At 30.6% G+C, this 17,404-nt stretch overlaps 1 long non-coding RNA gene across 1 annotated transcript in view; it reads right to left on the reverse strand.

Annotated features, from left to right (window-relative positions):
* The window catches only part of LOC107456034 (uncharacterized), a 29,966-nt gene extending 14,712 nt beyond the window's left edge, over positions 1 to 15,254 (reverse strand). Inside the window, exon 1 of the long non-coding RNA XR_001585658.4 lies at positions 15,000 to 15,254. This is a non-coding gene — a long non-coding RNA (uncharacterized LOC107456034). The remainder of the gene's footprint in view (positions 1 to 14,999) is intronic.
* Positions 15,255 to 17,404: the final 2,150 nt, after the last annotated feature.

Here is a 17,404-nt window from a genome sequence, read left to right on the forward strand (position 1 = left end):
TTTTCTTAGACACGCATTTTGCGCCACGTCCATGTTTTTTAACACGCATTTGGAGCTGTGTCCATTTTATTAAATACGCATTTTAAGCTACATTTATTTTCTCAAATACACATTTTGAGTTATGTCCATCTTACCTCATTGCATTATCTCATTTGCCTGTTTAGAAGAAATTAAATTCTTCCCCTCAAATCACTCTCATTTCCTTCAAAAAAAGGAGGAAACTTATAGTGGTGACTAGGAGAGTTTTCAGCTATAATTTACAAGGCCTTATCTAAGCTTTCTGTGAAGAAAAAAAATCCTGGGTATTAATTTTTCCGAAGAAAAATTAATTATTACTAGAGTGAAAAAGTTTAATCACAACATATATGTTTTAAATAATACCGCAAATTTGGCAAGATTTTTCCGCCTTGAAGAAAATTAGAAATATTTTTTCCTGTATTATATGTTTTTTATGATCATGAACAATTTTATTCATTGAAAAACCAGATCACAAACACTTTTCTTTAAAAATGAAAAAAAATCTGGCTTTCCTCATATTGACATTTTGCGCCATTTTCATTTTTGGCTAAAAATTAAAAAAAAAAAAAAATTCACCCTTATGACTAACTATCCCGATTTTACAACAGTTATAAGAAATAACTTATTATAACGCGAATAAGCTTTATTCCATAAGACGAAACAAATTTTATCCATAAACTAATTAAGCCTCCCCCAAAGAATCTTCTTAATAGCGAAAACACTAATAGCTTAAAGATAAGCTAATTACAGCAAAATAATAGTTATTAAGGTAAAAGCGAAACTTGAAACCCAATTAAAACAAAAGATGGAAATTTAAAACAAAAAAGCTTAATCATAAATTAAAAGCACAAATCGTTTTCCCGGTTGCTTAAAAGGAAGCCATTAAACGTTAATTAGTAAAACGCTGGGCGTACTTTTTAATGCCTCCGACAAGGGTCTGTGGGTATTAAGTGCTTTGTTGCTGGCATCATTGTCACTTAAACCATCTTGCCGTGACGGCCAAATAAATAAATAAATGAGATATAAAAAGCAAGGCCTGAAGGTCGACTTTAGGCTCACATGCGCAATAAAGCGCACTTCCTGGCCTAGTCTGTCTGATGGAAAAAACACTACCCGGGAAAAAAGGGCAGTAGCTCATAAATTGTTACTTCTCATGTGTAGTTACATTGTATAGTAACTGATGTTTAATAGAGGCTGATTCTAAGGTAAATAAAATAAAAGAGCCGATGAGTTATGATGGCCCGATGTTAAACGAAAAATATAATGAGGCCTGATGTTATAGAAAAAAATAGAATGCGCCCGATGTTAAAGGAAAAATACAATGAATTAACGTTGAATTAAAAAATATTTAAATGTTATTATAAACTATTTGTTGAATATTTGAGAATATCTGACTTTTAGTAAAATCAGATTTATTTGATTTTATCGAAATAATTCTTGGAGCAGTTCAAATATTATGAAAGCAGCTCATAAATTGTTATTTCGCTTTTGTAGTTACATTGCAACTTAGCTGATGTTTAATAGAGGCTAATTCTAAGGTAAATAAAATAAAAGAGCCGATGAGTTATGATGGCCCGATGTTAAACGAAAAATACAATTCGCTCGATGTTGTAGGAAAAATACAATCCATCCGATGTTAGAGAAAAAATATAATGAGTACGACGTTCTATTAAAATAAATAATTATTTGTAGAATACTTGAGAATAAAATCAGATCTATTCGATTTTATCGACTTTATTTTTGGAGCCGTTAAAATATTACGTAAATAGCTCAGAAATTGTTACATCTCGTTTTTTTTTATAATTTTATAACCGTTATTGATCTGCCGATCCAATTTTGGGTTTACGACTACTAATGTTCAACTCCGCGGCATTGTAATTTTGAACCCAATCCAGAAGACAAGGGAACTCCTGGTATTGGAAGAAATTTGCCTTCGTGGATAACTTTCAGATGGAACTAACCAACGTTTGTGTTACATGGAGGGGAAAACCTCGAAAGACTCCCACGGTTAGCCCGACGGCAAGGGGACTCTAAAAACCCATGATCCGCCTACCACTGAGGATATTTTATCTCAGCACTGTGGTCGATGTAAGCGTGATGCGTAATGCGTATCGATTAGCCATCGCTGGGATTCGAACCCGGTTCATCTCATTGGTAGGCAAACGCTCTATCCCTTGAGCCACTACGGCTCATTACTTCTCGTTTGTAGTAGTTACATTATAACGTGCAGGCCAGGATAGCCTGGTCGGTAGGGTGCTGGGCTCATATCCGAGAGTTCGTGGGTTCGAACCCCGCCGGCCGAAGACGCCCCATGTAGTTGGTGACTGATGCACGGTAAAATTCTGTCGAGTCGCAAAGTCCTCCGTGTTCCCATAACAAATCAAAACCTCTGGGGGTACTGGATTGGAGATCTATCATTCTCTGATTCAGGTCAAAATTACGATCTGCGGATAAATGAATGGATGGATGTATGAATGGGTCCGCCTTATAAACAGGTGTGACGTATGGTGTGGCAGAAGTCAAATTCTTGGCCATAGATGGCGCCACTGAAAAACAAGAATCGCACATTCTGCCTTATAATTTGCTCGATTTCACCAAGCAGGCTTGCCCGTGTGGCAAGTGGCATTAGAACCAACCAACCAACATTCTAACGTAGCTGATGTTTTGTAGAGGCTGTTGTTTCTAAGGTAAATAAAAAAGCCGATAAGTTATGATAACTCGATTTTGAAGAAATAATACAACGCTTGCGATACACTAAAGGGAAAATACAATGAGCACGACGTTATATCTATAATAAAAGTTAAATGTTGTTATAAACAGTTATTTCAAAAAAGTAACTTGGAAATAAGAGAGGGTCTGAAAAATCAGATCTTTACGATTTTATCCAAATTATTTTTGGCGCCGTTCAAATACACAAGTAGCTCATAAATACTAGTTACTTCTTTTTTGCAGTTACATTGTATAGAAAGTTATTTTTAATCGAGGTTGATTCAAAGGTAAATAAAATAAAATCGCCGAAGAGTATACCCTGATGTCAGGGCTGTTTTTTTTTAAGCTCTGTCGCCACATGAACGCTTTATTGCGAATAATATGCTATTTTCATAACTAATGTGAGTATTCAACAGAGAAAAATGGCTACTAGGTTAAATTTAGCCTATCTATAACCAGCGTCTTCTACGCTAATTCTGAAAATAGTGCAAAATAAGTTATTGCAAATTTAAGTGGTTTTTTTTTTTTTTTTGCAATTTTCTTTTTAAAATAGCAATTATTTATCCATTGTTGTAGAAAAATTTATTTCATTTGCAATCTTGATTCTTTAAGCTCGCTCTTGACTTAGCGTCAAAATTAATAAAAATTAATAAATGAAAAATAAGAGAGAGGTTTGATGTTGTTTAGATATAAATCCTAACACTTATATCGAAATTTTTAACACTATAAAGGTTAAGAGAAATAAAAACTGTTTTCAATGCGAATGTTATATTATATAAGGTTATTACCTCTCATTTATTATTGCTTTTTGTGTCGCATATTCTGAATCGCCAAGTTAAATTTTTTTTTTCCAAGTATATTTGATTATTTTTCAAATTAGAGTATCCTTCAATTTCGTTGCGATTAACATATTTATAAAATGTGATTAACATTAACTTATAATCGCACATAAATTAACATATGAATGCGATTACGTCGCCATCATCATCATGATTGATTGATTGATTGATTGAATGTAGGGTTTACTGGCACAAAGTCCACTAAAGGCATGCATTTAAATAAAATCAGATAAAAGGTATGAATAAAATCAGATATAAAGTATGAGTAATCATCATCATCATAGTTGACCAGACAGCCCAATGTGAGCCAATGCCTTTCTCTGAAGATTTCTCCTTTACGACTTCCGATTTATCTTTGATCGCCAATTCTTTTCATTAATTGCGAGAAAATCAGACTCCACTGAGTCAGCCCATCTCAACCGCAGCTTTCCCCGCTTTCTTTTTCCAGTGGGTCTAAAAAGCAGTATCTTTTTTATTGTGTTGTCTTCACTCATTCGAATCACATGAACGATCCAATTCATTCTATTTATTTTTATGTATTTCATAATATCAGGTTGTTTATAAATCTTGTACAGTTCAAAGTTAAATCTCCTTCTCCAGTTATTGTTTTCATTTACACCACTAAGTATACAAAATCTTTCTCAAATATTGCGATATAATTTTCCTCCAGTTTTGTCATTGTCCAAGCTTCAGAAGCGTATGTCAAGACTGGCCGGACAAGAGTTTTGAATGTGATTACAATTACAGAGATCCCAACTTGCTCCGGACAGCAAATATATATTTTAAAGTGGTAGTTTATGAATTGTGATTCTTGGTTTAATAAATTCAATTTAGTAGATTTTTAATCACCACTATTTCTAAATCATTCGTTGGCTTATATAATTCACCACTTTATAGTGTTTATGTCATGCTACACCTTTTAAAAAGCAAGCAAAAATAGTCAAATATTTGCAAATTTTACTTTGTAGTTATTTACCGTTTTTTTTAATTATTTTGGCGTGTCCGGAGCAGTTGGCTTCTCTGCGATTAACATGTTAATATCAGATTAAAGAAAAACATAAATTTATAATAAATACATATTTTCTAAACAAAAGTGTCCTTTTTTAATCGACTTTCAAGAAGAAAAACTTATAAAGATCAAGAGAGAGAAACGGTTTATGTGCCCATTAAAGCTGATCCTGAAGAAAAAACTGTTTTTCCACAACATGACCCATCTTCACTGAGTAATAACTCTCGAGAAGGAGGGGGTACCTGTTTTCAATGTTATTAATTTGTAAAAATTCAGTCATCCTCAAAATACATTAGGTGGCAATCCAATCGCTTTTTTTTGTAATAAAATTCTCTTCCCTCTTGAATTCCAATGATGAATGCGAAACATTCACGATAATATGTAATCAGTATTATAATAGAATTTATTCACGATAATATGTAATCAGTATTAGAAAAGAATCCTAGCATTATAAAAGAATTTATTTTCAGGTGTCACAAAAAGGGAAAGTACTACACGCAAAGTAAAAAAGTGGACACCTTAATATTTTTGATGATATTATTTTCACGAACTAGGACTCAATCTTAAAACTCGGGGAACTTAACTCAAAATATGCTTATTAGTGCGAGCGAGCCATGATGGCTCAGGGGATAGAGCGTTCACCTCCTAATAACATGAACCGGATTCGAATCCCAGCGATGGCTGGTCGATACGAACTCCGGCTCGCACTAACCACAGTGCTAACGTAAAATATCCTCAGTGATAGACGGATCATGCGTTAGAGTCCCCTGGCCGTCAGACTAACCGTAAGTGGTTTTCGTGGCTTTCCTCTCCGTGTAACGCAAACGTAGGTTAGTTCCCTCAAAAAGGCATCCACGAAGGCTAATATCTCCCAATACTTTATCCAGTGGTTCTATAGTCTTCTGGATTGGGTTCAACATTGCAAGGCTACGGAGTTGAACGTTAGTAGTCGTAAACTCAAAATTAAGTTGGTTGTACAACAACGGATATAAAATAATATAAAAGAGAAATTATTTAGTGCTGGCAACGTATTCTGGTAAAAAATCAGACACAAAAACAAATTTTCTTCCAATAAACATACTCTTTTTATATATAACGGTGGATTTCGATTCTTAAGTTAAAAGCTTAAAGGGTTGGAGCAATTTTTAATATTAAGTCCCAATAATTTAGAACAGGAGAGTGGTCGAAAGAGTTGGGTTTTAATGTAAATTTTACTTTTTGCATATTTAAGTAATTAAAAAAAAAGATCATATTTCTAAATTTTTATTTTTTAAGAACTAATTGACTGGTTTTCTTTAAGATTTGGTTTTTATCGTTTAAAATAACATAGATTAAATTGGTGGAAAATTGTTTTATATATCACAGTTCAAGAATTTTCAACCATTAGTCAGTCTGATAATAAAAAAACTAAATAAAATTTTTAAATGGATTCATTTTCGGATAAAAATATTTTTTAATTGTATGCAAAATTTTATAATTAGCTTGAGCTGTCCCGGATGTGTCACAAAATTCGAAGGAAAAAAAATATTAAGGAGGGCCAAACTTTCAATTTTCTCGCAAAACTTCGAAGATTCAAACTCCCGACCAACGTTATTTTCTTGTCTCCCTTTCATTTTGAAGGTCAAAAATTCAAATCTATCGAGAGAAAAATATGAATATAAAGTAAAAGTAGATTTTTGTGTCTGATTTCATAACCTGAAATACTGTCCTTTCTAATTAACATATTTAAGTTAGAACACTTAAGATTAAGTTCTAGTACGGAAAAATCATTCCCGTACTAGATTATCCAATCATTAAATCAAAAGTTATTATAGTGTTCGCTCTTTTGTTTTGTACACTGTACAAAAGCAAAGCAATAACTATAAAAATTGTGTCAAAAAGTAGTTAACATATACCTTCAAGCATGCGTATCTTGATCACATGTGGCGCACTAGTGGTCACTTTAGTGGTCAATTTACAGAGAAGGATGAGTTCGTGCTTTTTTTGCCATTTATTATATCACGTTATTTTTACATATATGACGTTATTTATTTATTTCTCATATATATTACACTTATTTTTGTTGCATTTATACAAATACTTAATCTTGCGGACTGCACATCTGAAATTAGTTTTGCTCCTATGGCTGCAGATTTTATTTTAAAAAATCACACTTTTCGTTTATTTTGTCGAAATGTGCAAATTTAAATACGTTATATAAAACAGGTGATCACATAAATATCACTACTATCATCTAGGGGAGTTAGGGCACATCATCAGGATTAAATTGTTTAGGTACCCATGCCTGGAAATGCCATCGCACGCGGCTATGGGCGCTTCCCCATTATGACATGCTCAGATACACGAAAAAAGAGTTTATAATAGCAAAACAACCCTAGTGACGTATAACATTTCTTTGCGTGAGTTCGTGTGCAATTTTAATTCTAATGGTGTGTCCTATCTGTCCTAGAAATTTGTTGCACTATTTAAGCGATCTCTTGCTACATATAACAATTTTTAGATTTGTATATTGAGTAAAAAAATGAACTGAAAATATCTCTTGAAAAAAATAACTAACTTGGAGTGAGAAACGGATTGCATCTTAACGACACGTAATTATCTTAAGTCTATAAAAAAAAATATCTCATGTAATAGAAATAAAAAATTCTTCCCCAATGTTATCATTCAAAAAAAAAATAAATGTAAGATTTTTTTAAAATTTATCTCTAAGAAAAACAATAATTTATCTCTAAAAAAATAATTCATTAATTATCTCTAAGAAAAACATACCCAATTTAGGAAAAACAAATATGCATATTTTTTAAGTATACTTGCCAGTTTTTTTTAACACTTTTTAAAAATATCAACACACAAGAGCATTTATTCTTTTATATAACTTAATATTTATTTAATTTTGTTAAACATCCAAACTTAATTATCACAAAAATGCCTCAATGGTTTCCCATAGTGGTAAACACATAAAAAGGTTTTCATATTATTTCACTCATTAAGAAAAGTTTTAATAAATAACATAATAGTATGAAAAAAATTTCTGATAAACGCGTGTTTTTTCTTCGGCTAACTTAATGATTTAGAATAGTATTTAAATACATTGGGTTACAAATTTGACTTATTTATGGCGGTCAACAAGACTGTTTGTTAGATAATATATATATATATATATATGAAGTTCAAAATGAAGATAAAACAAAGAAAAATTACAGACATATGAAAAAAGGGGGGAAATAATAAGTAAAAAAATAACGAACAACAGTTTTAAAAAAAAATTTAAAAAAAGGATGAAATTTTATTTAAAAGAACAGGAAGAAAAAAAGGATGAAATTTTATTTAAAAGAACAGGAAGAAAAAAAGATATAACCTTTTCATCAGCCCACACGATTATATCCTCAAAACAGAGTGCTTTCTGATATTGTATCAATAAAGCCAAAGCAAAATATATTAATACAATAGTGTGAGGAGCACTCAAAAAAATTTTTTACAAAAATATATATACACTATTGTATTAATATATTTTGCTTTGGCTTTATTGATACAATATCAGAAAGCACTCTGTTTTGAGGATATAATCGTGTGAGCAGAGGAAAAGATTATATCTTTTTTTTCCCGGTGTTTTTAAATAAAATTTCATCCTTTTTTTTAAAAAAAAAAATTTTAAAACTGTTCGTTATTTTTTTTACTTATTATTCCCCCCCCCCTTTTTTTTTAATATGTCTATAATTTTTCTTTGTTTTATCTTCATTTTGAACTTATCTAATGAGTTCAGCTTACTTGCAGCTTATTGTTTTTCTTCACTTTCTTCGTGTTTTCTTGTATTTATTTATTTTTATATATATATATATATATATATATATATATATATATATATATATATATATATATATATATATATATATATATATATATATATATATATATATATATATATATATATATATATATATACTGTTTTTTTCTTCCAAATCTTCTTAATAGATTGTAAAAGAGGTAGTATAAGATATCTCCTCACAAATCTAATTTAAGTTGAAGTAACAGTTGTAATTATAATATTTATTTTTACCGAAAAAATGATAAATATGTTTAAAATTGCTCCCTAATGGTGACAAATCGTCAGACCTTGAAACATATATCTACTGTTTAATGGTGTGGTAATTTCAGCGCTTCACTGCCTCGATCTCTATACACTTTTGATAAACAATCACTCACCACTGATTTATGCGTTCATAAAGTAACAACTTTATGAGAGAAAAATATTGTCACAGTAAAGATCAAACATTCTTTTTTTTTTTTTTTACATATTTGTACTATTTAATAAATTAAGGTGGTTCTTTGAAGCTCTTTCGCTAAGGAAAACAAAAAAGCCACAGTTTAAGCGCCTGAAGCAAAGCTGTGGATATACCATCTATACGTGAAGAGGCCTTAGAACGGACAAATAACTTAAATTATTTAAAAATTAAGCTTTTTTTTAAAATCACCAATTTGGCAAATTTTTTTTATCATTGATGTAATTTATCAAAATCACTGTCAGATAATGTGGCTTTAGAGTAGATTTTGATACATTAAAAAGTTAGACCAAACACGCTTTTATTTTCACAAATCTGTGGTTTTTCTCCATGTTGACGTTTTGCGCCATTTACGGAAAAAGCATAGAGTGCGATAATGCTTACAGATAGGCTTAACTTGACCTAACAATCATCAGTAACTGTTGAAAACTTACAGGAGTGATGAAAATAGCATATTATTATTACTAATGCGCTATTTTTATCCCTATGTGCTATATTTATTTCTATTTAACTCTTATCCGTAACTATGTTTTGATCATCTGTAACCAACATCCTTTGCGCTACTAATTAAAACTAGACAAAATTACAATATGAGGGTAAGTCAAAGTTTTTGAAGATAAGTGTCTAATATAATTTTTTTATATTCATAATCCTTCACCTGCTTTTTTGATCTCATAAAATTGTAAAGCAATTGAGAAAAAATTCGATGATTTCAAGGCTGTTTTTCATATGTCCTTCGTTTTTATGAAATAATGCTTTTTAGTAAATGATATTTATAGCTGATGTGCATTAATAACATTTAATCGAAACTGCAAGGTTAAGTTTTCCCTATCTTTATTAAGCTCCTTCTATTTGTTAATTGTGAGAACAGAGCAAAACGGCAACTGAAGAAAATCCACAGTTTGGTGAAAATAAAAAGAATTAGTGATCTTACGTTTTAATGTTTGAAAAACAATTCTGCACTATCAATATTCTAGAAAATTTTCAAATGCTTCAAACTATCAATTGATTTTAAGTACTTTTACATGTAAAAAAATCTCGCCAGCTTGGCGGATTTAAAAAAAAAATTGAATAACTTTTAAAATATTTAAATTTGCTTCCCAGTTTTAAAGCCCAAATATTTTTACAGAAAGATGATTATATAATTTTATACTTATATCTTGTTTCCTGAATGATGTTCCTCAAATTGTGGTTTTTTGATTTTTTCTTGGAGAGTATGAGCAGCGCATTGCAAAGTGATGTCGGTAGCATAAATATTACATTCTTAGAATATTATTACATATTTTTAGAATTTATATCAAAAATTAAGAGAAAAAAGTAGAAAGCAAAAAATGGATACTCGATAATCACAAAACTTTCTTCGTTTTTGACGAAACAATTTCCTGGTAGATGCTTATAGTATTCCACGATAAATAAAAAACTTGTAATGCCAAATGTATTTAACTTTTTTAAAAAACACTAACGTGGGCACCATATAGACGGCACGATGCAACAAGGACAGATAAATAAATTACACTCATGCCCGAAGAGGGATTTGAACTCCGGATCTTCCTAGTACAAGGCCAACTTCTTGGACACCATACAAACCGGGTCAGCGTAATTCGTCAGTTTATTTTCGATTGTCCAGTCTTTATTCTAAATTCGTCATTCTAGTTAACAATCGCTCACAATACACTACAAATAGGTTTCGAATTGAGGAAACATTTTAGTCATTCATTTGCGAGTTCACGTTTCGTCACAAATCACGTGATTTCGTGACGAAGTGATTCTCAAAATTAAGGAAATGCTGCTCAAGGATTGCTGAATCGTCAAAAGTGAGAGTTATTTCTGAGAGTGTAGTTTCAAGTCACATCAACCGGCAATCAAATTGATTTTGATGTCTTGTTGATGTTGTTTCGATATCACTACAATTTACTATTTCATTTGCGAGTTCACGTTTCGTCACTAATCACGTGATTTCGTGCCGAAGCGATTCTCAAAATTAAGGAAATGCTGCTCAAGGATTGCTGAATCGTCAAAAGTGAGAGTTATTTCTGAGAGTGTAGTTTCAAGTCACATCAATCGGCAATCAAATTGATTTTGATGTCTTGTTGATGTTGTTTCGATATCACTACAATTTGCTATTGAAACTAATATCGATATCTAAGCGATTGAATATATTGAAAAGACTCAATTATGCAGTCTCCAAATTTCTCCATTCATTTCAAATGATGGTATAAATAAGTAAAAATGTCACTTTGGAATCTTTTTTTTACAATAATTTTGAACACGTTAATTCGATGTTCTTATAAAATGTTTAAGAAAATAAAGTACATCGTATTTTAAATGCAACTGAATCGCAACACTTTAGATATCACAAAACGAAGGAAATTTACTGAAAAACTCAATTATGTTGTCTAAAAATTTCAAAACGTTTATTTTAAATTCTGGTAAAATGCGATTTCGAACGAGTTTTATTTAAATATTTTTGAACAAATTAGCTCGATTTATATTGTGTTTACAAATTTAAATACCACTGAACAATATCACAACAATGTAGATTTCACAAAACAAGGCAGATATATTTAAAATATTCTGTCGTCTCCTAAGTTCAAAACGTTTATTTCAAACGCTGATATAACTTAAAATGCGACTTCGAACGAGTTTTATTTTAATACTTTTGAATAATTAAATTCGATGTTTTTTACATTCTGATTACAAATATAAAGAACATCGAATTTCCAATACAACTGAACGATATCACTACAACTTAGATATCATAAAACGAAGCAAAAATATTGAAAAGACTCAATAATGTCATTTCGAAATTTCCAATTATTTCAAAAGCTGGTTTTAAACTAAAATGCGATTTCAAACAAGGTTTATTAAAATATTCTGAAACAGGATAATTCGATGTTCTTAGTATTATGTTTACAAATCTAAAGAACATTGAATTTTAAATACCACTGAACATTATCACAACAGTGTAGATATCACAAAACAAGGCAGATATATTTAAAATAGTCCGTCGTCTTCCAAATTTCAAACCGCTTATTTTAAACGCATGCATAAATAACTTAAAATGCCATTCTGAACGAGTTTTATTACCCCAGATTACTAAAAAAGATGTCATTAAAATAGAGAGTAGCGGAAATTCTTTCCTAACATCAACAATGGTTGACATTGTGTTAGGATAAAACACGTACAAAGATGTTTATTGTTTATTATTAATAGTCCGTGCATTTAAGTTAAAAGTCCCCTAAAAGTGTATAATCAAATTAATAGCTCTTTTAAGTTTTTATCTGCTTCGTCTAGCCTTTCACGCAGATATGAACACGAAGGTTTCGCTATATTTGGCCTTGTAAAGTACGTCCCTTTCAGCAGGACGACCACAGGATATCCACAAGAAAAGGAGTAAATCACATGATTTTTGCTATAGTAGAGCGCTTGGCCAAAGTAGAGCGGTTCAAAATAAAAATGTATAATAAATGTGCACTTTGTGACAAAAGCGTGACAGTTTTATGCTTGTTTGTACTTCGTGAAAAATTTTCGGGTCAAATTGCGATAAAAAGTACCGGTAATCAAAATGCCGATATTTTTTACCGGAATAAAAATCGCCTATGCTGTAATTTTTGCAGTAATAAATATCGTAAAATAACTGAATCACTCTAATTGAATAAATATAACTAAAAAAAATTACGCTTCAATGGATTTTACGAAGGATGTATCTAAAGTGCCGTTACTTTATATCGTAATTTGATCAGGAATTTTTTACAGAATACACGATATAAACATGGTATTAAAATAGTGGGGAACTTTATTATTCTATCTGGTTTATAATATGGGAAGACATGGGGAAAATGAGGGATAGACTTAAGTATTGTTTTCTAGACAAATGAGGTATTGTTCCCGATGTACTTTTTACGTAGTAGACCAATCTCAAGTCGATAGGAGTCATAGTTTAAAAAGTTATAAAAAATTGTGTGTACGAAGAACAGTTTGTATTTGAACATGTTTAAGTGTTTGTGCAGAATTTCGGTAAAAAGTACCGGTTATCAGGATACCGGTACTTTTTACCGTAAAAATCATCACATTATGAAACAAAAAATCCGATATACCGTAATTTTCGCTGTACTATTTACTATAAAATTACTGAATCACTCTAATGAAAAATATTTCAGTAAAAATTACGGTATAATAATTTAAGGTAAAAAAATGAATTTACTTTAAAATGGATTTAACGGGTGATGCCGTAATTTGATCCAGAATCTTTCAGTAGTTTATCAAGGCAAGTGAGTTGTTGTTTCTTACATGTTTTCGTTTTCTAAATTGAATGGGATCAAAACCAAATCAACCGAAACAATTGTGTAGATGTTATAAGAGATAAGAAAGTTTTCAGTTGTACCTATTTATGAGACTGACATTGCTATTTAGGCATGTGAGGCCTTGTTTCTTATGTACTACTTTACGTTAAATAAAATCGGAATTAAGTCGATCTGACAAAGGTATATGATATTGACTTAGTTTTGATGTTGTCTTTGATTTAATGTTGCGTTTAAAAAAATGCCTCGTTGTCTGGCGAGAAAGTTAACCACGTAAATAAATAAGTACAAAGTTGAATTTTCTGGCAATAACAACTTGATAGAACTTCTAAACTATTTGTCCTATCAATTTTTTTTTTGCCCTATCAATTATTATTTTTATTCTATTCAGTGTAAAAAAAATTGAAAACAATTCCTCATTTGTCTAAATAGCAATATTTTAGTATAACTTAACGATTTCGGACATTTGTTAAGAGTATTAGCAAGTAACTGTTCTATTTAAATTTTATGCTCTTATCTTTATCTGCAAACACACAGACACAATTTATTTTTTTTTAAAACTTATAATACATTGAAATTTTGCGATTTTGTTATGATTCGTGTTTTACATTTTGTGATGAAATAATGTATATGAATACTCCAACTCCCATTATTTCCGGTTCAAAAAACCAATTTTTTACAATAATAATGACTTTTAACAACTAAAATTCCATAAAGAATATACCCAAGAACATCTATTTTAAACCAGTTGCATGTTCGACATTTTACACCGGAAGCAAAAGATTTAAGTTTCACACATTACAAACAAATCCAAGAAAATAAGAAATTGCACCTAATCCTCATACTTCTTTAAAAAGATCCAAAATTTCCTCAGAACTGTCTGTGTGGATTTCAGTAATAATGTATTCCACGCGTTGTCCGAACCCCCTGGTTAAACAGATCCATGCAACTCCTGCTGGTTAAGAGATGGATATACCTGTCTAAAATCAGACTATACAGTGAATAGAAGTAACTATTTACAAAGGAGTTTCTAACAATGGTAAGAAACAACAAAAGATGGATAGCTGGAGAAAAAAGTTTCAATGGTAAAGAAAGCTTTTCTTAGAATACAAATTCATCAAACTTTTCGCTGTATGTTGACAAAATAAGAAGGATGTAGACGATTGTGATGATTATCCCAAAACTCCAATATTTTCAGATGTCAATTACTTGATTAAATTATAACGATGAGAAATAAAATATACACACCGCTGTACTGAAGTAATTATAGACTAGTTATTTATTTGCACTATTTTTTTTAATTGTTATTACACTAGTACCGTAATTATTCACAGATAGGCTTTTCATTTAAACAAAAATTTCTTTTGCACCTGCTTGAAAGTTTACATAAAAGTCCTATTTGTCGCATTAGTATTTAAAATACTAGTGCTAATTATTAAAAATACTTTTCTTAATAACAAATGGGAATAATAAATGATCAAAAAATTATATTGCTATTAATAACCACTGTACAGAAATGGTTATTCGAATAGGTACTTGTACCCGGGTTTTTTTTTTCTTTGCTTTGTGCATCTTGACACCAAAAATTGTAGCACCTACTGTACACCACATTTTCCAACACACCAAGAATGTTCTATTACACTATTTGGAGTAAAATAATCGCCACCATTTTTGCTACATTCAGTACAACTAAAATTCTTAAGTATTGTAAGATAAGATTCATATAAGAGTCAGTAAATGTAATTTTACGCTACAACGATGCAATATAAAATAAGAATCATTAATTTAAAATTATATGCACAATAATTCCTAAAAATAAAATTTATTTGTGAATCAAACTTACGTGTAGCGAAGAGAACATAAAATCGAACTTGAACAAAGCTGAACTCGAATTGAGGCAGATCGAAATTGTGGATTAAAAAATCACTTTATACAGTTCACTGATATTTAAAAAATAAAATATATTTATCCTTATAACACAACTGAAAACATACGTATCTATTTTAACGTCAAACAACCAATTATTCAAACAAATCACAACTATTCATAAACAACAACTAACTCTCAATTGCCAACGTAACTTCTGGCGATAAGAAAAAAGTAGCGCACCAACAATCAGAGCTTTCAGAAAAGAAAATAATTCTCATTTTGTTTAAGTTAGGAAAAAAATTTTTTTTTCGAGTGACTGTAAAACACAACTTTTAAATTATTTAGGTAAAAATTGGAGTAAATTTGGTCAATTGCGGTACAGGTGCTTAGATTTAAAATACACTTTTTAAAGCATTTAGGAAAAAATTGGTGTAAGTTTGGTTAATTCTGGTACATTTAAAATACACTTTTTATATCATTTAGGAAAAAAAATGGGAGTAATTTTGGTTAATTCAGCTTCAAGCGTTTAGATTTAAAATCCACTTTTTAATTCATTTAGGAAAAAATTGATGTAAGTTTGGTTAATTCTGGTAAAGGTGTTTAGATTTAAAATAGACTTTTTAAAGCATTTAGGAAAAAATTGGTGTTAGCTTGGTTAATTCTGGTGCAAGTGTTTAGATTTAAAATACACTTTTTAAATCATTTAGGAACTCTCAATTCGGTGTTAATCAAGAATTAAGTGCTCCTTCGCGTAATTTTTTCGATGATTTAACATCACATTTGGAGAGATATTACAAAACAGTTCTCACAGTGTGGGAGACAAAAAATTTCCTTAATAAATCAAGATTTAACATTGAATAGTTAAAAACCTTAAACACTATCAAGAGAGTTGCATGCAACGGAAACTATAGAAGTTGAATCTAAGACGGTGTGGCTCAGGGGATAGAGCATTCGCATTTCAAGTAGGTGAACCAGGTTCGAATCCCAGAGATGACTGATTGATACGAATTCTGCTCCCACCTCGTACCGACCACAGTGCTAACGTAAAATATCCTCAGTGATAGACAAATCAAGGTTAAAATCTCCTTACCGTCAGGCTAACCATGGGAGATTTTCATGGTTTATCTCTCCATGTAAAGAAAACGCGTGTTAATCCGATCAAAAAGTCCTCCATGAAGGCTACTTTCTCTCAATACTTGATTCAGGAGTTTCCCTGTCTTCCGGATTGGTTTAAAAATTACATTGAACATTGATAGTCGCAAACTCAGAATTGGATAGACTGTTCAACACTGTTTATAAGATAAAATAAAAATGTTTTCATATGTTTATATATATATATATATATATATATATATATATATATATATATATATATATATATATATATATATATATATATATATATATATATATATATATATATATATATATATATATATATATATATATATATATATATATATATATATATGTGGGGACGACATGAGTGGTCGTCTTTGAAAATGAGAAACACTGTACTTTAACAAAACATATATTAAACGCTAAATTTACATAAAGATGGACGATAAACAAACACAGAAATAACACAAAATAAATGAGTTGGTCATCGTGAAGTTAAAAGAAAATCATCATTGCTGCCCCTTTCTGGAATTTATCAGCGTCTTCTTTTTTGTTAGTTACATTACGCGCTCCCGTGTCTCTCGTGTCTTTGCGAAATTCGCACGGGGTCTAACTTGCAGCTTACATAATCTGGTTGGATCTCTAGCTAGATCAGCTTACAGCACAGGAACTGGTATTATAGATTGGAACAGGCACTACATATATATATATATATATATATATATATATATATATATATATATATATATATATATATATATATATATATATATACATATATATATATATATATATATATATATATATATATATATATATATATATATATATATATATATATATATATATATATATATATATATATATATATATATATATATATATATATATATATATATACACACCGAAGAGCCATTATTTCATGACCACCCTGCTAATAACATGTAGGACCACCTTTAGCCCTCAAAACTGCTAGCACACGCCGTGGCATTGATTCAACAAGGTGTTGATAGGTAGTCTGAGGTATCTGGTACCTGCAATTCCCTCACATTGCGAGGGGGTAGCTTGGCAGCACGAATTTGGTTTTCCAAGTAGGACCACAAATGCTCTATTGGATTAAGTTCAGGTGAATTTGGGGGCCAAGACATGACTTGAAAGTCACTGGAATGTTTCTCGAACCAATCCATGACGATTCGACCCTTATGAGATGGTTGGTAAACACCATCTCCCGCAGGAAAAACTGTTGCCATGAATGGGTGA

This window comes from Parasteatoda tepidariorum, chromosome 10 (assembly GCF_982258835.1).
Source record: "Parasteatoda tepidariorum strain Cologne lab strain chromosome 10, Ptep-v5.0, whole genome shotgun sequence".
Classification (NCBI taxonomy): Eukaryota; Metazoa; Arthropoda; class Arachnida; order Araneae; family Theridiidae; genus Parasteatoda; species Parasteatoda tepidariorum.